This window comes from Tamandua tetradactyla, chromosome 8 (genome assembly GCF_023851605.1).
Source record: "Tamandua tetradactyla isolate mTamTet1 chromosome 8, mTamTet1.pri, whole genome shotgun sequence".
NCBI lineage: Eukaryota > Metazoa > Chordata > Mammalia > Pilosa > Myrmecophagidae > Tamandua > Tamandua tetradactyla.
The window spans coordinates 116,478,045-116,503,299 of record NC_135334.1 but is presented as its reverse complement, the minus strand read 5'-3'; the positions used below and the strand labels follow the sequence as shown (position 1 = coordinate 116,503,299).

At 35.3% G+C, this 25,255-nt stretch overlaps 1 long non-coding RNA gene across 1 annotated transcript in view; it reads left to right on the top strand.

Moving 5' to 3' along the window:
- The window catches only part of LOC143643755 (uncharacterized), a 153,819-nt gene extending 130,388 nt beyond the window's left edge, over nt 1-23,431 (top strand). The window contains exon 5 of the long non-coding RNA XR_013156374.1: nt 22,707-23,431. This is a non-coding gene — a long non-coding RNA (uncharacterized LOC143643755). The remainder of the gene's footprint in view (nt 1-22,706) is intronic.
- Nucleotides 23,432-25,255: the final 1,824 nt, after the last annotated feature.

Sequence of the window (25,255 nt, the reverse complement as noted above, 5' to 3'; positions counted from 1 at the left end):
CTGGGTCGCATTCTATTAAGAGTCTAGTTTAAACACCAACTAGTGAAAGAGCAATGTAAAATCTTCCATATTTAAATGTCATTTAGAATTTGGTTCCAGTTGAGTTAAATCTTCAAAAAGATCAATTCTACAAAATAACAATGGAACCAATGTATCAGCATTTCTAATAGTAACTATTAGAGTTTTACTACCCTAAATTGAAAGCTAAAGAATAGCTAAAGGTAGAGTTTGAGGCCTAAGATAGCTGAAGGATTTGAATGTTCATCTAGGGAATTCCACAATAGGATTTGTAGATACTCTTTCCAAAGATTTTGATAATTCTCTTGGCTGCTATATAAGATAATTTACTGGGAATTTTAGGCCTTCTTTAACAAAGGAAAACGTACATTCTCAGCTTCATTTTGAAGATATGTAACTCAGTTTTTAAGCAGTTGTGTATTGTGTGTATGTGCGTGCAGTGTGTTGTCAGCTAAGACCATTTTACCAGTTTTATAAAGCTTTGCTGAAAAAAACAGCTCAAAAATAGTATTTTTTTTTGTCTTGCTCATGTAATATCTAAGCTGCATGATTCTGGCATGTTAACTTATCTCCTTCCAGTAATGATTCAGGACGTAGTAACTGCCCTTTTTGTGGTTTTGTTAACTTCAGCTTGTGGTTTCCAAAGTCAACGTACTAATTTTTCTCAGGCTTGGAAAAAGAAGAAAGAGCTTGGAGGCTCACACCTGGAAGGTTTTCACTGGGCCAGGGTAAAAGTGGTAGACACGACTTCCTCTCTGCGTTCCATTTGCGAGAACTCAGTCAACTGATGGCACCTAACTGCAAAGAAAAGAAGTTGGATAATGTGTCCCATTGTGTGTCCAGGAAGAAGAGGAAACCAGCTGGGTGAATAGCTCCCTGCTCCCTGCCACACTCTTCTATTTGCTAGATGTTTTAGGAAAAAAAAAAAAGATTGCCAAGAGATTAAATTGCTTGTTTATAAAATATATATTCTATGAGGTTATAAAATATTTATATGGTTACATATAATCAAAGTATCTTTCGACTAATAATTAGTTATTATTATTGACGAAATAATTGTGTCCCAATAGTAGAAAGTAGAATAGTTGTGCCAAGGAACTTGGCACATGATAGTGGTGCCAATTTACCAAGGAAGTTGGTAGAACTAGGTTTATTCCCAGCTATGCCACTACTACTGTGTGTTCTTAATTCTTAGTTAAATTAATCTATCACACTAGGTCTGTCTTTATATCTATAAAGCAATAAAAAAAAAAGGATTTTAACAAATAATCTCTGAGGTCCTGGGTAGTGGTATTATTGTTAAATAAGTGATCTTGACCTTTCTCTTGAGTATCTGCCTGATTTTCCATGTCTCAAGTGGATATATCCTATAGACTTACAGCAGACACATTCAATTTAGCATGTCCTGTATCAAACTCATCACGTTTTCTGAGTATCTCCATAAAAGCTATTCAAACTGTTACTTTCCTATTCTTTATCTTGGTTAATATCAACACCATTTGTCCCATTGTCCAAAGCTAGAAATCTTGATGTCACTTTGAACATTAGCTTATTCCTTTTCTTTGATTTCTAATTCATTATTAAATATTACCATTTCTCTTTCCTAAATACCATCCCAATTCATCCATGTCTCTACATTTCTGCTACCTTAATTTGATTCATTATCTCTTGAAAGGACTGTTGCAGTGATCCTAATCAATTTCCTTCTTGTTTGACTTTTCCCCAGCCCATCTTCTGTGTCCTGTGGTAGAAGCAGTGTCGGTCATGTGTTGACTACTATTTCCTTATTCTGGGGCCAAAAGTCACAGTTCTGACCAATGCAATGTGCCAGAAATAATGATATAAGGCCTAATACTTAAAACTCATTCTACCTTCCCCTGTGGTCTCCTCTTCTTTTCTGATGACTTTGACCTGATGGCCAGGCTATATGATAGAGTTTAGAAGCAGCATAGCCAATCCTATTCTGCTTTATGAAATTTCTATACTACAAATTTTCTCATAGTTAAACCATCTTGGTGGTTCTCCACTACGGTAGGATAAAATTAATCTTATTTTGAAATTTATGTTCCTTTAAAAATCCTTACCCCAATTTACCTTTCCAGTCTGATATTCCCTGCTTTGAATCCTGTAATCCATGAATCTTGAACTCCTTTCCAAATTCGCTGCTCTTTACCTTTGCACAGCATTTCTTCCTGCCTGAAATGCTTTTGCCTTTTCTGTCCTATTTATCCCGCCAGACTTAGCTCAGGTGCAGCTAGGTTTTCTGGGTGGAGTCATAAACTCTTTTCTTGGGGCTTACACATTTCTCTCCCCTTCTCTGTGTTCAGAACCAAACATTTGCTGACAGGTTTCTTTTCCTCTCTAGGTTTTGAGTTGTCTGAGGTCAGGGACTAAATACTCTCTTCTATGAGCCCCAAATGCCTTGCACATTTCCTGACATGCAATTGGCATTTAATAAATATTTGTTGAAAGACTGTTGAATGAGTGAGAGATTATGTCAACACCTAAACCCTGGAGGGAATGTTAAAAATTGGTAAACAGACTGCTGATGAACTTCAGATATATTTTTCCCAGGTGGTTCAAAGTTCTTTATCTCTTGTCACAGTAACTGGCCAGTTCAAGTATTTAATTAACTGTTAGTCCCTCCAGGATATTCACAAGTGAGCAATTACTTTGGTAAATACCATCCATATGGAATATCTGATCCTCTAAGGTCTGAATCCCATGTTCAATTCTTGTGTAATTGTTCAGTTTAAACACCATCCTTTGGCTATGGTAGGAGAGATTTCATCTCAAGAATGCCTTCTGCTACTTTGCATCTGTGTGCTCTCACAGACATGGCAACTCTTCAAATCCAAGTGAATAGTCAAGGCAGTCTCTGGCTAACCTGTTTTCTTCGGTTGTCCCATTAGCATACTTGGGTGCCTGCAGAGAGCTAAAATTGCTTCTCAGACAAGGAACAGGAATATGGAGAGTCCAGAGTTCCTTAGAAGTACTTGCTATCCCAGAACAGTCCAGATGTCATCAGAGGTTAGAACCAAAGCTGACAGTGATAAAAGATTACCCTGCCTAGGGAGGTAAAGTCACCAGAGCTCATAAAGAAAACAAGGGGTGAATATACTTTTATTTGAGATAAAAGAATAAAGCAGCAATCGTGGTAGAGAGAAGGAAGTGTTTCTTTATTATTATTATTTTTCATGCCTCCTGTAGGGCTGTTTGAGATATTAATGTCCCTCAACTGTACAAGATTCTTGAGTAGCTCTGGGAATTGGGAGGTCTGCAATTTACAACCTCTCTCCTCTGTCCTTATAAGCAATTTAACCATGCTCCTGTTAACAAGAGACACTTAAGCAACAGAAATCCTAGAGGAGATTTTTAAGCTCATAGTAAAGATAATACAATCCTCCTGTGTAAAAAACAAAGGATTATTAATGTTATGCTGCTGGTGAAGTCTCATTTCATAACTGATGTAACTTTCTGTATTAAATCAGACCCTCCAACCCTGGGCTGTGCCAAGCTCAGGTGTCATTTATCACTAGCCATTTTGGGCGCACCAACCATAGAGCCAGCCTTCAAACTGACCCCTCCAAAGGCTCACCCCTCGTGTGCACAGAGGATTTTGTCTGTAGACATGCTGATCTTTTTCAAGATTCAAATTTATTTTCCTGACATGGTTCGTGGCTCCTGTCTCCAGGTGCTTGTCCTCTGAAGTTAGAGTCTGCCTCTGCAATGCACCTCCCAACGCAGACCTCATCCCTTTGGCAATTTGTAGCACTGGCTCCTTTTCAACTCTTAAATCTCAATTTATGACTCCTTTACCTGAATAATTCATAATCAATTGAGTTGCTAATTTTGACTTTTGCTGAATCATCCAAGGAGGTTTGTCATGAGATGAGGCTATTGCAATGCAGAGTGATCTGTTGATTAATAGATTTTGTTGTTCTTTATGTGTATTTGCCTTTGGAGATTGCTTTTATAGACCTGAGGAAAACAACCTTCTTCCCTTCCCAGATTAAAGGCTATATTGAAACAAGCAACACTATTTTCTATTTCCTTCCTGCTTTGTTTGCATTTTTCTTTTCTTCTCTGCCACCCTTTCCCCTCTTTCTCTCCTTCTCTGAATAACGACCATGGAGAAATAGAGAAGGAAGTCACTTGCTCATGAACAGAATAGATGGTTTATCCTTTACCACCTCCCCACCTTGTTATTCTTCTCCTCCATTCCTGAGGGTCTGGATCAGTGATTGGTTACAGCCATGCAACATTTAAGAACGTACCTTAGTGTAGCTGTTAAAGACCAACACAGATTTATTAAACAAATCCATTCTTTCAGCAAGCTTTTATTGAATGTCTTCTACATACTTACAGAAGACACCTACTTGAAGGTGCTGAGAATACAGAGCGATTTTCTCTGCCCTCCTTCATCTTGCATTCTTTTATTTCTTGGATTCCACAATGGTAGTATGGTTTCACTGAAAGATATCAGGCTTTGAAATCAATGGGGCTAAACTTAATCTCCACAAATATTAACCATGTGATTACCACATAGTGAAAAAGAGTGCAGCATAATAGCTTTGACATGACCTTTGGAACAAGACAGTTCCAATTTCTATTTTTAACTGTGTGACCTTAGTCAAGTTAATTCACCTCTCTGAGTCTCAGGTTTTCTCACTTGTCCAGAGGTAGTATAACTGATATCCAGGCCTGCACAAAACAATTAGCAGGACCCCAAAGAAATAATGGGTATGAAGTCCATCATAGCATATGCCTGCTTTTAAATTATAAGATTAGCTAACAAAATGTTAAATGAATGTTTTCTTCCCCCTTACCTTGACAAATATACCTTCATAAGGAATGGAAGTTTCAAATGTAAAGTTCTTCAACTTGAAGTTCTGAACAGTGAGAGTTGGTGCCTAATCTGTAGGCATATGAGGAGTTCTGCAACTTTTTCCCCAAATAATCAACAATCAAACTGGACAAATTTGTGAAAAACAGCAATTTCTGGATTCTGGAAATTGACCCAAAGCATACAAGAAATTGAGAAGTTTATTCAAGAAAAACGAGCGGGCCTCAGGGAAGAAAATGGAAAGCTAGTATTTTTGCCCAGGACTTCTCCCATCCCATGCAGGTTCATTAGCTTGATAGTTCTATCAAGGCAGAGTAGATTTAATGGAGTTAATTTGGAGCTAGGTACTGGAAAGAGCAAATGCCCTTAGGCTTTGTCCATAAAAAGGAATGAGGAAAGTCAATGAGACAGCTAACTTGAGGTTGTGATTCTACTTGGAGCAAGCGCAATAAAAGTAAGAGAGATATCTGGAAAATGAGACAGCCATAGGGCCCTTGATGAACTCCTATGTATCTTGCAGTCTGAAGGCTGAATGCTTGTATAAGACTGTACACACTCAGGAGAGACTGGAGAGGGCCCTAGCAATCCATCAATCACTGGAGTTTCTGCATATGTTTATATAAGAAATGAGATGGGCTAGCAAAAATTAAATTCTAGGGCAGCTGTGTAATCTGCTTGAACTTTGAAGTATCACCCAACCCACAAATTGATTTATGGACAAAGGACAACTTGCTGACATGAGAGGTTTTCCCTCAACATCTAACCAATCTTTGGTTGACCACCAGGTTATTCTGACACAAAGGTGACCTCTATGAAGCTAGGCTTAGAAACAAAAAACAAAAAATAATAATAAAAAAGTAAAACTGAGCAGAGAAATCAGGTAATGCACAGTGCATGAAAGACAAAGTGCACAGAATTGTATACAGATAACTTACTAAATAAACAAGCATGACAAAAATCAACAAACAATCTTCAAGGGTAAAAAAGTCAGAATCTGTAGGTGCTACACTATACAAAAAGTTGCCAGAGTCCCATAACAAAAAGTACAGGCCTATAGATAGGTGGAGTTCTCCACACTTGACACCAAAAGCTTGATCAATAAAATGGATCAATGAAAAAGTAATAAATCAGACTTCATAAAAATTTAAAATGTTTCCACTGCAAAATGCCCTCTTAAGAAAATGAAGATGGACTACTGACTGGGAGAAAAGATTTACAAACTACATATCTGAAAAAGGGTTTGTATTTAGAATAAATAACACCTAAAACTCAACAATAAATTAATTAAAAATTCAATTAGAAAATGAAAAACAGATATTCACAAACATTTCACCAAAGAGGATATTCAGATGTCAACTGAGCACTTCTAAAAGATATTTGACATCATTAGCCATTAAGGAAATACAAATTAAAGCCATAATAGCATATCACTACATACATATCAGAATGGCTAAAATAAAATATAATGACAATACTTAATGCTGGTGAGAATGCAGAGAAACTAGATCATTCATACATTTCAAGTGGGAAAGTAAAATGCCAATGTCTTCTGGAATACAGTTTATAGTAAGTTCCTTACAAAACAAACATCTGTCTTTGGTAAGACCCAGCAATTGCACTCATTAGCATTGATCCCAAACAAATGAAAATTTATGCCTACAAAACAAACAAATAAACAAGGCACAATGAACAACAACAACAACAACAAAAAACACCACACAGAACCATGCATAAAAGTTCACGGAAGTTTGATTTGAAATAGCTCAAACTGAAATCAGCCCAAACGTGTCAGTTGAACTGTTTGACAAATATAGCACATCTACACAGCGTAATTTAAAAAAAAAGAATGGATTATTGATACCTGCAACAACAGGGAATTAAGCCAAACAAAAAAAGAAAAAAATCCTGAAAAGTTACATGCAGTATGATTCAATTTAAATAATACTGTTAGAAATGACAAAGGACAGATTGGCAACTTCCACAGGTGGGATTGGGCATGGGTGAAGGAGCAGGAGGGAGGTGGGTGTGGTTGAAATGGCATTGAGGAATATCAATGTGGTGCTGTAACAGCTCAGTCTCTAGATTATCATTGTGGATAACTGACTTTACACAGGGGATGAAATCGTATCAAAATTAAAACAAACACAAATAAGTATAAGTAAAACTGAACAAATCTAAATAGGATTCAAAAATCTAAGAGATGTGCAAAGAAAGAGGAATGTGTTCTGCAAACTTAGGGGGTAAAAAGGCAGTCAAAATAAATTGCTGCAGATGGGCCCATATGTTGGACTTAGAGAACAGGGACTTTAAAGCAGATGTGTGTGTGTGTGGGTAGTGTGCAATCTTTTTTTCTTTTCTTTCGTTTTTTTTTTTCGCATGGGCAGGCACTAGGAATTGAACCTGGGTCTCTGGCATGGCAGGCAAGAAGTCTGCCTGCTGAGCCACCATGTGTGGAGTCCACCCTCGTGTGCAATCTTCAAAGAATTAAAGGAAATCATGCTTAAAGAGCTAAAGGAAAGTATGATGTACATTACTCACCAAATAGATAATCTTAATAGGCAGTTATTGCATAAAACAGACACATAAAAATTCTGAAGTTAAGAAGATTAATAACTGAAATGAGAAATTCACAATATCGGCTCAATAACAAATTTAAACTGTTAGAAGAAAGAATCAGTAAACGGGAAGATAAATCAGTAGAATTGCCCATTCTGAAGAACAGAAAAATTTTAAAAGAATAAATAAAGATGACCTCATAGTCCTGTAATTAACTATGAAGTATACCAATATATGTAGTGAAAGTCCTAGAAGGAAGGGAAAAGACAGATAATATGTTTAAAAACAATGATCAAAAAGTTCTCAAATTTATCAAAAACATTAATCTACCAATTTAAGAAACTCAACAATTTTCAAGTAAGATAAAAACATAAAGAGATCCATACCCTACAAACATATTAAACTATGTACGACAGTAAAAGCAGAAAAATCTTGAAGGTAGCAGAAGTGAAAAACAACTCATTATATACAGGGCAGCATCAACACAATTTAATTTCTCTTCTACAGCAATAGAGGCCATTTGTAGGACAAACTTAAATTAATGAGCCAAAAAAAAAACTGTCAACCCAAAATTCTATATCCAGCAAAATGATCTCCCAAAAATGAAGCTGAGATAAAAAAAAAAAATTCCTAACTTGAAAAAAAAAAAGACAGAAGAAAAAGACGAGAATTTGCTGTTGATAGACCTGTCTTACAAGAAATAAAATTCCCAAAGAATGGAGGTGGCTGAAAGCTACATTGACTGAGTAGAATGTTGAATTGTCATGTATACATATGATGGAACATTGTGTGGCTACAGAAAAGAATGATGTCATGAGGCATACAATGAAGTGGACAAAACTTGGGGACATTACATAGTGCAAAATAAGTCAGAAACAAAAGAACAAATACTGTTTGGTCTCATTTAGAAAATATTTATAAGGAAATTGTGACCTAGACTGTTAGCTCTATTAGCAGTCACATTTAGTCTGGAGCTGTAAACATTATTTCTAGATTTTGAAATGCTCTGCTGTATATGTACAATCTTGTATTTCCCTGAACTTTGGCTACCTATGTAATACCCAAGACTTACAGTTGGAGCTCTGCAGCTCTGAAAGTCAGCATTGCTACATATAGTAGCTGTTAAAGAAATTGAAAAAGATATCAGACTTCAATTAGAGATAAGAACAAAGTTTATCTGGTCAGGACTAAGGTAAATCAAAATACAGGCATAAGGATGACATTGTCTGTATTTTAGGACTTTATCTACTGTATGAGAACAAAGAAAGAGAGATTTATTTTGTCTAAAACCTAAATTTTTCATAGCATGTAATTTAACCAACCTCGGTCTGGATAGCTCATTTAAACGATTCAAACACATGGAGCCCAGAATAGGAAAGAGGGCTTGTAATTCTGTATAGCTTAATGCACTATCCAGATACATCTCCAAATATGTTGGGCAGATAATTAAAAAGCATTAGCAAAGTTCCTTGAGGGACTGGAGGAAAAATATGGAAGCATTACCACTGGAGAAACCGCTGATACCATGTCAAACATTAGGGACCCCCAAGTCAATAGGCTAAGCCCTTGATCTTGAGGTTTGCTCTTGTGATACTTAGCTATGTAGCAGGGAAGTTTTGCCTACCTATAGTTTATGCCTAAGAATTACTTACGGAGGACCTCTTTTGTTGCGCAGATGTGGCCTATCTCTCTCTCTCTCTAAGCTCAACTCTGCAAGAAAAAACATTACCCTCCCCAAAATGTGGGACATGGCATCCAGGGGTGCAGTCTCCCTGGCAATGTGGGAGATGACACGTAGGGATGAGTCTGGCTCTGGCACCCTGGGATTGAAAATGCCTTCCTTCCTTACCAAAAAGGGGAAAAGAATTGCAACAAAATAATGTTATCAGTGGCTAAGAGAGTTCAAATAGAGTCCAGAGGCTATTCTGGAGACTACTCTTATGAAAGCTTCAGATTGATATTGCTAATCACCAGGGTTTGCCAAACCCCAACCAAAACCATTCCTGCAAACCCTGAAGAACACCGGGCTTTATCTGAGATTCTACAAAAGTTTCACATTCTAATATTACTTTCTAGAAGCTTACAACTTCCAGATGGGTTACTTGGCCATATTTCTAGGAACCCAGAGGGGTCATCCTCTCCAAAACCATCGACTAGTTCCATCCCCCATCCAATATTATCGACACCCCTTTCCAACATGAAAAAGTTAGATTGGGCATAGCACAAATACTCCTAATGATTGGGAGAAGGATCAAAGGAGAAGGAGGAGTTATAATATTGAAGATGGGATTTAACAAATGAGTATGACTTTTGAATCATTATATTGATACTTCTTTTAGTCTCCAGTGTTTTGGCACAGCTAGAAAGAAAAACCTAAAATTGTGTAACTGTAACCCATATCAAACTCTGAAATCTGTTCTATAACTACTTGTTACAATGTACTTTGAAAGATATTGCTTTTTTGTATATACATTATATTTCACAATAAAAATGTAAAAAGTGGAAACAATAAAGGAAATTCTTCAGAATAAAAGGGCACTATGTGATAATAACTTAAGTCCACAGGAAAATATGAGCACTGGAAAAGGTAAATACACAGGTAAATATAATAAATTGTATAATTTTTCTTCTCTTAACTGATACCAAAGACATAAGATTTCATAAACAATAATTATGAAATATATGCTTGTATTACATGCCATCAGAATATATGTGAAAATACTAGCATAAAGGAAGGGGAAAGAAATGGAGTTGTACTGGAGCCCAATTCTACATCTCATCAGAATTAAGTCACTATTAAACTTAAGTAGCTTGTAGCATGTTAAGAGGCAAATTAATCCTTACAGAAACCACTAAAGACAAAAAGCAAACAAAAATCCCTAAGAATGAAAATAGTAAAATAGTAAATACATAAGTAATTAAATACATTTAAGACGCACACTAGATACTACCTATTTGAGACACATAAACAAAATAGTAACAGAGAAAAAGCAATAAAAGAGCATAAGATATGCGAAAACCAACAGAAAACTGGCAGGCACAATGGTGAAAGATTGAATGCTTTTCTTCTAAAATCATGCACAGGGCAAAGCTGTCCACTCTTCCCATTGCTTTTCAACATTGTACTATTTAGATTCTAGCCAGGGCCATAAAGGAAAGAGAAAAATTATCCGCATTGGAAAGAAAGAAGCAAAACTGTCTTCACTGACAACCTGATCCTCTGTGTAGAAAATTCTAATGAATACATATGCACACACATACAAATGGGCTCACTGCTAGATCTAATAAACAAGTACAGTAAGACCCCAGGATAAAAACCAATATACAAAAATCAGTTGTATTTCTATAGTATAGCAACAAGCTGTCCAAAAGTGAAAATAAGAAAACTATTCAATTTGCAATACCATAAAAAAGAATAAAATCCTTAACAATAAATTTAGCAGAAAAGCAAGACAGGCACTGAAAACAGTGCTGAAAGAAATTAAAGATCTAAATAAATGTAAAAATATTCTTGGTTCAGAGACTTAAATGCTCAATAGTATCCTCATTCAAAAAAAGGTGAATTTTGGTAAATTTATCATCAAATTCACAAAATTTAACTTCAAATATATATCTAAATGAAGAGTTTAAAATATGAGCTTTATAGAAGAAAACATATGAGCTTGTGTTAGGTGAAAAGTTCTTACATACAGCACCAAAAGTATGACTCGTAACATTTGAAAAATGATTAGTGAACTTCATTAAAAAAAAAAAAAAAAAAAAAAAAAAAAAACTTCTGTTCTTCAAAAGTAAATAGTGTGAAAATGAAAGACAATCCATAGGCTTGGAGGAAATATTTTACAAACCATATATTTGGTAAATGCTTTGCTTCCAGAATATAGATTTAAAAAATCCTTACAACTTAATTTTAAAATAACAAACAACCCAATTCAGTAATGAGCAAAAGATTTGAGTAGACATTTCACCAAAGGAGATATGTGAATGGCCAATAAGGACATGAAAAGATGTTCAATGTCATTGATCATTAGGGAAATGCAACTTAAAATCACAACAAAATAACACATCACCCCCACAAAGACCATGTTGATAAAAAAGAGGGACAATAACAATCCACAGTGAGGCTGGGGAAAATGGAACTCTCATACGTTGCTTTTGGAAATATATAATGATGCAGCCGCTTTGGAAAGCAGTTTGACAATTTCCTAGAAACTTAAATGTAAATTTATAATATAACCCAGCAATTCTACATCTACGAATCGTCCCACATAGATACTTTTATATGAATGCTCATAGCAACATAATTCACAAAATCCCCAAAGTGGGACCATTCCAAATGCCTATCCACTGGTGAATGGATAAACAAACTATGGTGTAGCCATACAATGGAATAGTATTCAGCAATAAAAAGTAATGAAACAATGTTGAAAGATAAAAGAGAGATGAATAAAAAAACATTATGCTAAGTTAGATGCGAAGGACTATACACTGTATGATTGCATTTACATGAAATGTCCAGGAAATGGAAATCAACAGAGACAGAAAGTAGATCTGTGATTGCCTGTAGGAGCAGAGATTGATGGCAAGTGGGCACAAGGAATTTTTTTGGAATGATGGAACAATTCTAAGACTGGATTGTGCTGACAGTTGTTCAACTCTCTACTTTTACTAGTAGGCATTGAATGTACACTTAAAAAAGAAATATAATTTTACAAAGAGGACAGTAATATTAGTAAAGACCTTGAAATTATCTCATCAATCCGTTGCTTTCATACCAAAGTATACATAAAGAAAAAAAAAGCGTTACAGGCCTACCACATGATGGGCATTACGAATTTGTTACTCCATTTAATTTTCAAAATGCATACCTTTATTTTTTGACATTATGACCCTGGACCCCTGGGAGTTTAAATATGTCTGACGTCACATAGTCTGTGTGTGGTAGAGATGAGATACGAACCGATCTTTGGAGCTCCAAAGTCTATGTGTCTGTGAATTTGTGCATTTTCCACTTTGCTTCCCAGTATATGATGTATGCATTTGCAAAAGGGCACTATATTTGAAATATTGCATGATATTAATGATAGTATGCCATCTTCTCTTTGACCTAGTTGTGTTTTCTCAAACATTTGGCCAGCTAAAGGGAATGTTTTTTTCCTTAACTCAAACTATGTATTGGATAGTTGCTAAAAGTCCAATTCATTAGAGTCCCAGATTTAAAATTGAAACCAGATAGGATATAAGATTGCAATGTCAGACTCACTATCTTCTAGCTATGGAGTTAGTTAAATTCTCTACTTCCATTTTCTTTTTCTGAAAAAAATGAGGACAATAATATATCTCACTTTGGAATTTAAAGGAATTGAAGTTATGCAAAGGTTCCAAAGTCAGTGCCTAGGAGCATTCACTAACATTGAATTTATTTTCCTTCTTTTCTCATTGGCTTATACAAGGGAGCTTATGAAATACTGCAGCCCTCGTATAACTTGAATAAAGAAATTTCTTTGTGACTTTCTTCAACTGGCTTTTCCTTAAATACGGAGTAAATCTCTTTTCTCTGTGAGTGTATTTTTAAAGTTCTTTTAGTACTGTGGAGTCAGGTATGGCTACTATTTGACTACCCTTTTGTTTTCCAGACTGTTCTCACCCAACTGTCTAAAAGTGATTCTAGTTTAACTGGTCCATAGTCACTTCAAAGGAATGCATTAATTTCCCTTACCTTTCCCTCGACAATTTAAACGTCTGATACTTTCCAAAGATAATTTAAAGAGAATATCAATTGACAAAAGATTCTAAATTTTAACCACTAGCTATCACTTCTACTTACAAATACATGAGCACATCCTCATAAAGTCAGGTGCATGCTAACATGGGTAATAACGCCTACCAAATTATTTAAAACCCACCATTTCAATCCCACCTTTCAAGGTGGGCTCTTTTTGGTAAGTTGCACATTTTTTTTTAGAGTTACTGCCATTCTTTCTCCCTCCTTTCTGATGCTGAAGTCTTTTTGCTTTAATACTTTTTATCTACTTGCCAAGAGCTGAGCTAAGAACTGCCAGGTGCCGAGGGTAGCAGATGAAAACAATCAAAACCAAAATGTAAATAACAGTGAAATCTTTAATTACTTAGTGCAAGGTCTAAGCAAGAAGTTAACCCAGGGAACAAATGCCCAATTCCCACTGTTTCATTTTCCACCATGGAACTGTGCCGCAGAGCAAGGGTTAGATGCGGCTGGTCTCACTACTGAGAGAGCCCCAAACAAAAGGCTCTTGCAGTTTTATGGATCTGGGGACTGGATGGGACAACGACGGAGTCTAGGTGTTGAAAAGTACTGAATAGAGTCTGAGCAGACAAAGTGTCTACAAGTTCTCTCTCCCTTCCTCCCTCTGGTAAGGAAGTCTCAGCAGAGGTGCCTTAGGGAAACCTTGGGTTGGGAATGCAGATATGAGTAAGAGCATGACCAGCCTGACTTCTTGACTGCAAATCTCTTCAGAGAATGCAATATGCTAGCTGTACACCAGGACTGGGGATGGGTGGGGTTGAAGGGCATGACGCCTGCCAAGCAAAGCCTTTATAATTGCCTGTGGCTGGGCCTGAAAAATCATCTGTAAGATTTTTGGCCAAGAGCAGAACCCCTCACCATTCAATCATAGGGCATGATTGAGTATTTTCAAAGAATCTATTAATTTCTTCTTCACTATGTTTCAGATTAGTTTAGTCTTTATTTCCACAGCCCATATCTCAAACTTTCTTTCCTTAAAATATGATTGGCTATGTAATGTTTCTTGGTCCCATCATAATGTCCTGAACTAAGAGAGGATCTGGTCTCAAAACTTGTTTGCTCTCTTCCTCTTCTGCTTGCTTTCTGCCGTACTCCCTAGAGCCCCCCTGTTCTGAATTCTCTCATATATCCAAACTGTACTACATATCAGCATAAAATAGATCACTTTCATGTTGAAATTCCCATGCTATATTGATTCTCCAGTGGATGGAGTCTAAATTCTTCAACTCGACAGTTACCTACATCTCACCCAACAAAAATGAACTGCTACTCTTTACCATTTTACGTTCACTCCAGATAAGCCAATGTTGAGACTAGACTACCTTCATCTCTGTGCTATTCTCACACATGACACTTTTTGTAATTTTCTATTTTTACAGTAAGAAATCACCACAAACTCAGTGTCTTAAAGCAACATGCATTTATTATTTCATGTTTTCCATGAATCAGGTGTCTGGACACACTTAGCGGGATCCTCTGCTCAGGTCTCACTGGCTAAAATCGAGGCCCCCAGGACTGCAATCCTTATTCGTTACTCTGGATCCTCTGCCAAGCCTACTGTCGGCAGAATTCATTTGCTTGTAGCTGTATGACTGCTCACTGGCTGTTGCTAGGGGTTGCTCTCAGCTTCTCCAGGCCGCCCTTCAGATCTAACCCAGCTAGTTGTTTTCTTCCTCAAGGCAGGCAATAGTAAGTTTCTCTCTGACTTCGCCCTCAGGAAAAGAAAACTGTGCTTTTAAAGAACTCATTTGATTAAGTCAAGCCTACCAGGATAATATCTGCTGTTTTAAGATCAATTGAGGGACTCTAGTTAAATCTACAAAATCCCTTCACAGCGGTACCTAGATTAGTGTTTGATTAGATAGCTAGAGAATGGGAATCTTGAGGAGCTTCTTTAGAATTCTGCCTGTATTCCTCATTGTCCATCAGACATCTGCAGAACCTTAAAGACTCGCCTTCTTCTCCTTGATGCTTTCTCCAAGCTCCTTATCATGATCTGTATATAGCTTTTATTAAAAAAATTCTTATTAGTATATGTAAATGCACTTTGACATGTGTGTGGAGGTGTGACCCATCCAACTACCCACATATACAGACATGTAGTCTCCCAATTTTGATTTTAATATCCTTGAAGTTACAGAAAATTTTTTTTAAATCTCTTTGCATAAGTTATCTTTCCTATCATGTTTCAATCTCCCTGACAATAAAAATCTACAGTATCTAGAATAGTGTTAGACTTACAAGAAATTGTGTTAACCTTTTGTTGAGATTTCAGAGGATTTCTGAACTACTGTTTAGGCTGAAAGCACACTGCAGTTTTTACCAATCCATAAACAGCTGAAATTTGAGTAGCCTTGCTAATGAAGCTCAATTGCAGACTAAGTCAGGTTGGAGACTTACTCAGGCAATGCTTTCTAATGGTCTTCCTCAAAATATTACCAGGAATTACTTGGTAAGTACACATTCAGAGCATATTCATTTAAGAAATTATCTTCAGAAGAGGCTGAGAGGTCCCATGCTTATTTTCACATGTTCTTGAACTAAGACTTGAAGGCTAATATATTTAGAAATTATTTCTTCACTCTGGAAGTGAGGTACGAGGGTAGGGGAATTTTCAAGAGATAATTTTTTGCAGGCTGTATTTTGAAGAGTCAACTCCATAGGCTATATTAGATAGAATCCTGAAACAGAAACAGATTTCCTTTCAGAATGAAAGCAAACGTATTTTCTAAGACTTTCCAGTAGGATTACATGCTATCAAAATCGAAAATTTAATGTTAGGTGGGGAATCAACATTTTAACACATGTGTATTTTTTAAACTTACACATACACGAGGTTATCTAGAATTTAAAATATTCTGACTTCTCTTTTTAAAGAAAATTAAAGTAATTCGGTGCAGATCTGGCTATGATGGAATAATTCCTGGCATTAACATGTTTAAACTGGGCACATTAAGTAAGCAGTGATGAATTAAAAACACAGTATGATTCTTGGTGGGTGTGAACTGCTGAGTAATCTTAATTAGAGGTAAAATGTACCCATTATTTTTATGCTATATATGGACTTTTATATTATGAGTTACAGAGATAAAGACAATAGGAAGTACAGTGACACATTAGTCAAAGATTTAGTACAAGTGAACTAGATATAATTATTTTCCTGGCAAAGAAAAAAAAAGGAACAGACCAAGCTATTAACATCTGTTTACCTCAATTTATCTAAATAAGAATGATTTATTCATTTATTATTTGATGTCTCTGTTTATATTCATGACCTAGATTTAAATTGTACTTTTGTTATAGTTAAAAGTCAATTATAAAAAAAGTCTATTGTAAATTGATATTGGTTTTAAATTCTATTTAAGGTAAAATGTTGCAAAACTCTCATTCTAGCCCAATTAACACAAAAGTGGGTCAGGAAAATTAAACTTCAGCTGTGTGATCCTTGGCAATTGATTTAACCTCTCTCTGCTTTAGTTTCCTTAGTTGTTGTAAGGATAAATTAGATAGCATCTGAAAATCACAGAGTATTTGTGCAATAAGTATATGAAGTTATTCCTTAGACAACTGCTACATGTAAAAATATGAGAAAGCCACGTAACATTTTAGAGCCTCAAGCCTTTTGTAGATTAAAAAATGTAAGCATGAAAAGTATTAATATGTGATATGGGTAAACTATAATCTGCCACGCATACCAAAAAATAAGGTACCATTTCTTTAATATCTACTAAACGCTATCTACTATACTATTTTTACACATACATAAGTATATAGTCACTATTTTTATTACAATTGCAAATATATTACCAATTCTATTTTATTGACAAAAAATGAGGTCAAGAAAAATATGATAAAATTTCACAGTTTCACCCAATAAATTTATACTCAGATGGATCTCATTTCAAATTCCATATGTTGCTCTTTCTATTTCACTGTCTTAAAATGGTTGCTCTTGGTATTAGTCTTTATATCCCTAGTGCTATTAGTATGCTTAATGTGAAAATTGGATGAAAGGAATTAACTAGGCAATGTTCTTATAAGTCAAGTTCTTAATCTACATACAATTCCTAACCCAGGAATCACTTCTATCTCTGCTTAAACAAGACTGCTAAGGATAAACAACATTTTGGGATGCTAAATTCAATAGAAATATTTACTTCCTGAAGACCATTTTTCCAGAATTCATGAAGAGAAATTCCCAAAGTTTAATGGCACCCAAGTGAAAATAATTCAGCATCAGATTACAACTAAAATGTCCATCTCTGAACTGTCTATCAGAATGTGTCAGCAGAGTCTTTCATAGCCCCTTATTAAGAACTGAAACTTGTAATATATTAAGCAAAATTTCCCATTCTAGAAAGGCTTGAGGCAAATGGAAGTGACATGAAGATACCAACTTTGGTCCAACAAAGAATGACAGGTACACCATTATCTCAGGGGAGCCATCAGCTCTAAAGATCACGCTGAAAATAAGTTCTCTAATATTCTTCCATGACTGCATAGCTGGACTTTTTTTTTTTTTCGAGAGAAAGTATATATAATCTTCTGAAATACCTCTAACCTCTAAGAAAAGACTATTCCTACTAAGGGGAGGCCCACTTAATATTAGTTATTACTAGTTTGACCTGCCAGGGTATATAAAGATTGGCTAAAGTACACACAATGTGAATTCCTAACACTGAAAATTTGTTTCCTCAAGTAAAAAATTTTGCTTGGTAAATATTGTCTTTCCATAGCACTCTCTAGAAGGACATTTCTTCTGAATAGTGTCCCCATAATCTCTATTGAATCAGTGCATCAGATGGTATTTTATGCCTAAGGATTCATTATAAAATAAGATAAAATATAGCCCAACAATGAAGCTATGACTTATGGTATAACAAATTATTACTGATACCCCTACCTCTTATCTCTATGTCTTTGAAATATTAGGTGCTTTACCCCAAGATATTTGGTGAATTTATTTTCCAATAACTGGCTAATATGCAACTTTCACCAGAGGAACTAATCAATATACATTTACCTGATTCACCTTTCTGTTATTTGGACTAGAATGGGAGTTTTGTAACATTTTACCTTAAATTGAATATAAAACAATACCAATTTATAATTGACTTTTAACTATAACAAAAGTACAATTTAAATCTAGATCGTGAGACATCAAACTGAGACATCAAATAACATTTCCAGTCTAACTGCCATTCCAACTTTCATAGTATGTTTTATCTTCTAGCTATACAAATGACTCATGTTTCCCAAACACACCATATACTTTCCATCACATTTTACCCACATCCTCAAATTTACTTACAAATTTTATTTGCTTATTAAATTCTCAGTTTTCTCCCGATCTTATGCAGATTTTACCTCTCCTTTGAATTCCTTTAATAAACTACCAGTTGAATTGAATCACATCACTTCTTGTCTGCCATAGCTCTTTGAATATGTCTCTGGTAATATTTATAACACTACATAATATCTGATAATAAAAGTACTTTGTCTTTATATAAACTATGCACCTCATATAAGCACTACATAGATTTACTCATTTAGGCCTCTCAATAATTCTGAGTTGATATTACTGTTATCCTAGTTTTACAGATACCATGAATGAGACATACTAAGATAAAATAACTTGCCCAAATTCATCCAGTTCAGTCTTATTTTTACTTTTTATCTTTTTCCATATGTGTTCTGTCAACATCTAGATGTCTTATTTTTTAATGTTGTTCATTTGAAGACAGCATATAGTTGGGTTCTGTTTATTGATCTGTTGTGGCCATCTCTGTCTTTTAGTTGGAAATCTCATCATAAATTATGAGTCCAAAAGACAGATGTAACTTTTCCAAGGTAGTTTTTGGTGGAAAAAACTGCTACTTGAACACAGAAAATAGAGAGTTTTCACATGGGAGAGGACATTTGATTTCACCTTTGCAGAGCAAGTTGGAAAAGTTGTGTGACAGTAGCATCCCAAAGGAATAATGGTCAATACCAAAGGCATAATGTAGAAAAGATGTTTGGCATACTTATCTTTTCAAATATATCCTTCTTTGGAAGCACTTTATCTTCCCTAACTGAAGGGCTGAGCTTGGGTGCCATGTTTATAACAGATGAACCCATGTGGCAAATGTGGTAACTTTGAATGTTAGTCAAGTTGGACCCATTAAAGTTTGTCTTTTTAGGATTTGAACTAGGAAATATGGAGAGTAGTGTTAGAAATTATATATATATATATATATATATATATATATATATATATATATATATATATATATATATATATATATATATATATATATATTTGATGAGGCAAAGAAACTACACATTTAGGTAGTTGTCCTGTCTTTGTTTATAGAGAACAAAATATTTCTTTTGACATCATTTCCATTTAGTAGCATGACAGTGACTGTTTAGTATGGCCATATGTATCTATTAAGTTTACTGTGCAGAGATGTTTTTAAGATTCCTGAGTGATTTTTTTTGGCTATCCTAGGAGATAGTGAAAATGATATCCCATACGATCATGGCAAAGAGACTATGAATGAATTTAAAAAATCAACTGAGTCTTTTCCATTTTCCTTGCTCTGTGCTATCTTCCTGTCATCTCATGAATACATAATCTTACCTCAGCGATGCAGAGAAATAGCATGGCAATATGAACTAGAATAGAAATGTATACCAACACGATGTGAGAAGGATTACATTTTTACGTATTCTGTGAAGTCCCACATACAATTTGAAATTCCATAAATAATGTCAAGACTTGCTTAATATATTCAGTAGCTGCTGTTCCAGTTGAGGCTGGAATTGGCCATGTTTTCAGATTAGAGCGAAATAATACTAATCTAAGGCAGTTAAATAGGAATGGAAAACACTATGCATCAAAGTTGTGATGAACTGATAGACCATTTTCTATAAGTATAATAAAAGTGAAAAGTGTTGAATTGTGGCAGAGATTTGAATGGCCATAACAAATCTCAGTGGCTGAAAGCTGAATCAAAATAAATGGGGATAATTAACAGATTGGATATCTGCAAGCAACAGGTAATTGGATTATCAATGGATAATTTGTTTCCATGGATGTTTTTACTATCTGCACATCTGCAATATTTCATTCTTGTCATTTTGGTCTCTGAAAGAATGTCCTCAAAACTCAGTTAATCCTCCATATGATCTCCATAATTAAGTTATTTTGAAGAGATGGGTACTGCATTTTTATCCTCAAACAACATCCAAGCCCTCATTTTAATTACAAATGACACATTATTTCCGCTGCTTTTGTACCAGTATTTTGAGAAGAATGAGGCTCTTTTATTCTCCAGGGAGCAAAAAACCAAGTTTAATAACTTTGATCATGCAAAATATTGACCATTACTCTGGATCATTTTCACAGTCATGGCAAGTCAATATTTCAAAATTTAAAAATCGTTTCATCTGATTTCTGACTTCCCTAACTTCAAACATTAAAATTGTGCAATAAGGGCCTACATGCTACCCTTTCTGCTCTCTTTGTAGTGATGTTAACGCTGATACAGAGTGAAGTTCTTTTTCTGTAAGGAATATGAAAGACCACTTCTCTGTGTTAGTGGAAAGAGAAATTGGTGGCTGTCAACAATGCTGTAAAGATTTTGTCCAATCTACCTAAAGCATGCAGCAAAATTTCAAATACAGAGAAAACACACAATAAATCAAAGACCTTTAACCCACGAAGCCCAAAATCACAGAAATGGGAAGCAAAAATTCTGTGAGGGGTTCCTTTAGGCATAACAGAGAGAAGAACCATTTCCAATTCCATGCCTTGGTTCCTAGATCCATACATAAGTGAAGAGCACAATATGATTGACTTTCTATACCACTCCACCTCTTATAGTTGTGTGATGTTGGATAAATTAGTAAACTCCTTGTTTCAGAGTCTTCACTTATAAGGGGCAAATCCTAGGTTTGCCTACATGATTAACAGAATGATAAAGATATTAGACCAAGGTCTCCTTGCACATAATAAAATCAGAATTAACAACTGTTATTACAATCAGTAGAGAATCAATGTGTGAACTCATAGTCAAACTAAGTTGTGATAGACATTAAAAATTCAATGAGAATCTACAGTGATATTGAAATGTGTATTATCTTATATGTATCAGCTGGAATATGTTACTCATGTACAGAAGTCATCTTTTAAATTTTTATTTAGTTTTATATGTGTATATTTTTTCCATCTAGTTTTTGCCATGTGGTATTAAATGATAAAAGAGTACTTCTCAATAATTTTCAGAAATATATGGAATCAATGCCTGAAGTCAAATTTATTTGTTTTCACTGAAAGACTAATATTAATGTCAAGTGTATATGCTTTTTCCCCTTAGGATCTGTTTTAATGACCCTATCTTTAGGTTATCCATGACTTTTAAATGCAAATGAAAGTGAATTGCTTTGCCTAGACCCATTTTAACAATATGTTCAGCCAGAAAAGGCCAACAAGAGAACCCAAAATTAACGACATTTGTATTGATTGGATCTGAGTCTACATTACTGAAATGGAAATATCTTCCCCTTTGTATGCTTTTCTTCATGGCATTTAAGAAGCAGTGTAACTGATTTCTCACTATGTCACCAACCTGGTTTAGGGAGGAGGGAAGATAATAGCTTCTTTTCCCATTTCTTACTTGGTCCCAGACTTCTTGCTAAATATATTACATGCGTTTTTCTTTAGCAGGATGTAGTTTTTAGTTTTAGTTTTTTTTTTAACCTTTTTATTTTTTCTTTTATTTGAGAAGTTGTTGGTTTATAGTACAATCATGTAGGAAATAAAAGCTTCCCATATTCATATATTCATTATGAATATCCTGTTATTGCAGCACCATTTGTTGAATTTTTGTTTGCTTGTTTGTTTTTTTGGGAAGTTCATGGACCAGGAATCAAAACATTTCCCCTTTTAATCATATTCAAATATACATTCTAGTGCTGTTAGTCACATTCACAATATAGTGCTATCATCACCACCATCCAGTTCCGAAATATTAGCATCATTCCAAACAGGAGTCTTACACATTTTAAACCTTAACTTCCCATCTCCTATGCCCACCCCTTCCCCTGGTGACTTACATTCTAGATCCTGACTCTATGAGTTGCTTATTCTGAATCATTGAGATCATACAATATTTGTCCTTGTGTGTGTGGCTTATTTCACTCTACATGATGTCTTCAGGGTTCATCCATGTTCCTTTTTACAGCTGAATAGTATTCCATTTATGCATACACCACATTTTATTTACCCATCCATTGGTTGAGGGACATTTGTGTTGCTTCTATCCTTTGGCAACTGTGAATAATGTTTCTATGAACATCAGTGTGCAAATATCTATTCCAACCCATTCTTTTAGTTCTTTTGGGCGTATACTTAATAGGGGATGTGTCAGTTTTAAGCTATTATATACTCCAGAAAACCTATATCCTTTAATCCTCATTAAATATTGCTGAGTGGAATCTTTTTTAATGTTTCCATAGAGATACGGCCTACCCAATTGTAGATGTTAACTTTATGGAGATATGACCCACCCAATTGTGGATGTTAACTTTTCATCAGATGGTTTCCATGGAGATGTGTCTTCACCTTTTCAAGAAGGGGTTGAATGGAACCTTTTAAGAGTGAATCATTGTGGAAAAAACTTTAGAACTACAAAGTCACCAGAACAGATAGAACCAAAAGAACAGACAGAGTCCCAGGAGAGCCATTGAAGAAGCCTGGAGAGAAAGCTAACAGACTTCATCATGTGCCTTTCCAGCTGAGAGAGAAACCCTGAACGTCATCAGTCTTCTTGAATCAAGGTATTTTTCCGGGATGCCTTAATTTGGACATTGGTACAGCCTTGCCTTAATTTGGACATTTTTGTGGTCTTAGTACTATAAACTTGCGACTTAATAAATTCCCGTTTCAGGTATATTTCATTATGGGAGCTTGCAACTAGAACAGTGGGCTTGCCAGGTCACATGGTAGTTGTATACTTGGCTTTCTGATGAACTACCAAAATGTCTTCCTCAGTGGCTACATCATTCTGCATTGCCATCAGCAATAAATGAGTGTTCCTGTTTCTCTCCAACCTCCCCAACACTTGTTACCTTCTGTTTATTTAATGGCAGCCATTCTAGTACGTGTGAAATGATATCTCATTGTGGTTTTGATTTGCATTTTTCTGATGGCTAATGATGTTGAGCTTCTTTTCATATGCTTTTTGGCCAATTGTATATATTCTTTAGAAAGATACTGTTCAAGTCCTTTGCCAATCTTTTTTTTGTTGTTGTTCAATTGAAGAATTTCTTTATATATACTGGATCATAATCCTTTATTGGATATATGGCCTCCAAATATTTTTTCCACTGTGTTGGTCGTCTTTTTATTTTTTTTTTTAAAGTCTTTTGAGGAACAAAAGTTTTGACTCTGATGAGGATCCATTTACCTATTTTTATTTATTGTTTATGTTTTGGGTATAAAGTCTAAGAAACCATTGCTGAACACAATGTCTTGAGGATGCTTCCTTACATTTTCTTCTAGGAGTTTATAGTTTAAGCATTTATATTTAAGTTCATTCTCTCTTTTTGGAGATCTAAATGGAGATCAAACTTCCCCAGCACCATTTAAAAAGAGACTATTATTTCCAGCTGAGTGGTCTTTGTCTCCAGTAAAAAATCAGTTGGCCATAAATATAAGGGTTGTTTTCTGAGTTCTCAATTCAATTCCATGCTCTGTATGTCTGCTCTTGTGCCAGCACTGTGCTCTTTTGATTACTGTGATTTGTAATAAATTTTAAGAAGATTAGGAAATGTGAATCTTCAGTCTTCTTTTTCAAGAGAGTTTTAACTATTTGATTCCCCTTACCTTTCCATATAAATTTGATAATCGACTTTTCCTGTGGTTTTAGGGGTTTTGCTTGTTTTGGGGGGTTTTCTTTCAAGCGAAAGTTTTATCCTAAGGCTAAAGCCCATGTGAATGCAAGGAAGAGATGCTGCTGGTGGCCCCTTAACAAAGCTATTGTATTTCCTTCTGTTACTTTTTCTGCAGGATTTCTGATGATAAATAGAAAGAAAATTAGAGAGGAAGTGGTGTCCATTAGTGGTTTCCAATTTGCGATTGGAAAGTTATCATTTCTTGGGATTGACTTATTGAAAGATTATTACCTCCTGAGTGTGTAGCAAGAGTAGCAAGGGTGTGTTCTGGCCCTGTAACAAGGGTGAAACAGCTAAAATCCTCTAATTTGGATGAGCCTTGATTAATCATACTGTGACCTGAGGCCTCCAAGGGCAACTTGGTAATTTGTATCAGTTTCTCTTCCCTACCAAGATGTGGTTGTGTTATAACCTGAGACCCTTATAGATATATAGTATGGTGGATTTTCCTCATTCTGCCTTGGTTTTTTTTTGGCGGGGGGAGTGCATGGTCCAGAAATTTAATCTGGGTCTGCCACATGAGAGGCAGGCATTCTACCACTGAACTACTGGTTCAAGATTTTCTTGCGCATTGTGTCATGTTGGCCTCTTCTATGATTACTTTTTGTATATTTGTACATATTTTTTCTCTAGGTAGGTAGCTCTCAAGGACTGTGTCTTTAGTTAGTTTGGTCTTCCCTAGTTTTTCTAGTAATTCTGGATGAAAAAAGCTACTCCTTAAATAGTTGGTAGCACAAAATTATCAAAACTAAAAGTGATTGGTTAATCACAATGAACATTTGATCTCTATGGCATTTTGTCCAAGAATGTACAATTAAAAAATGTCCAGGGAGGCTAAGAAGAGGGGTCATTGTTTTATTGGGTAAAAGTGCTGATTTCTGAGGCAGCAATCTCATTATTGCTTCACATTCTTAATTGATGCTTTTATAGAATTGTATAAGGTGAGCAGATCTTTTTATTTAGCTTGGCTTAACCATCCAAAAAAACATAAGTGGGACTCTTATGTCATACAAACTTTATCAGTCAGAGTTCTCCAGAGAAACAGAACCAATAGGATAGTTTGGTTGTTTGTAGCTGTATATACTCCAGTAAAACAAGTTCTTAAATTTAAT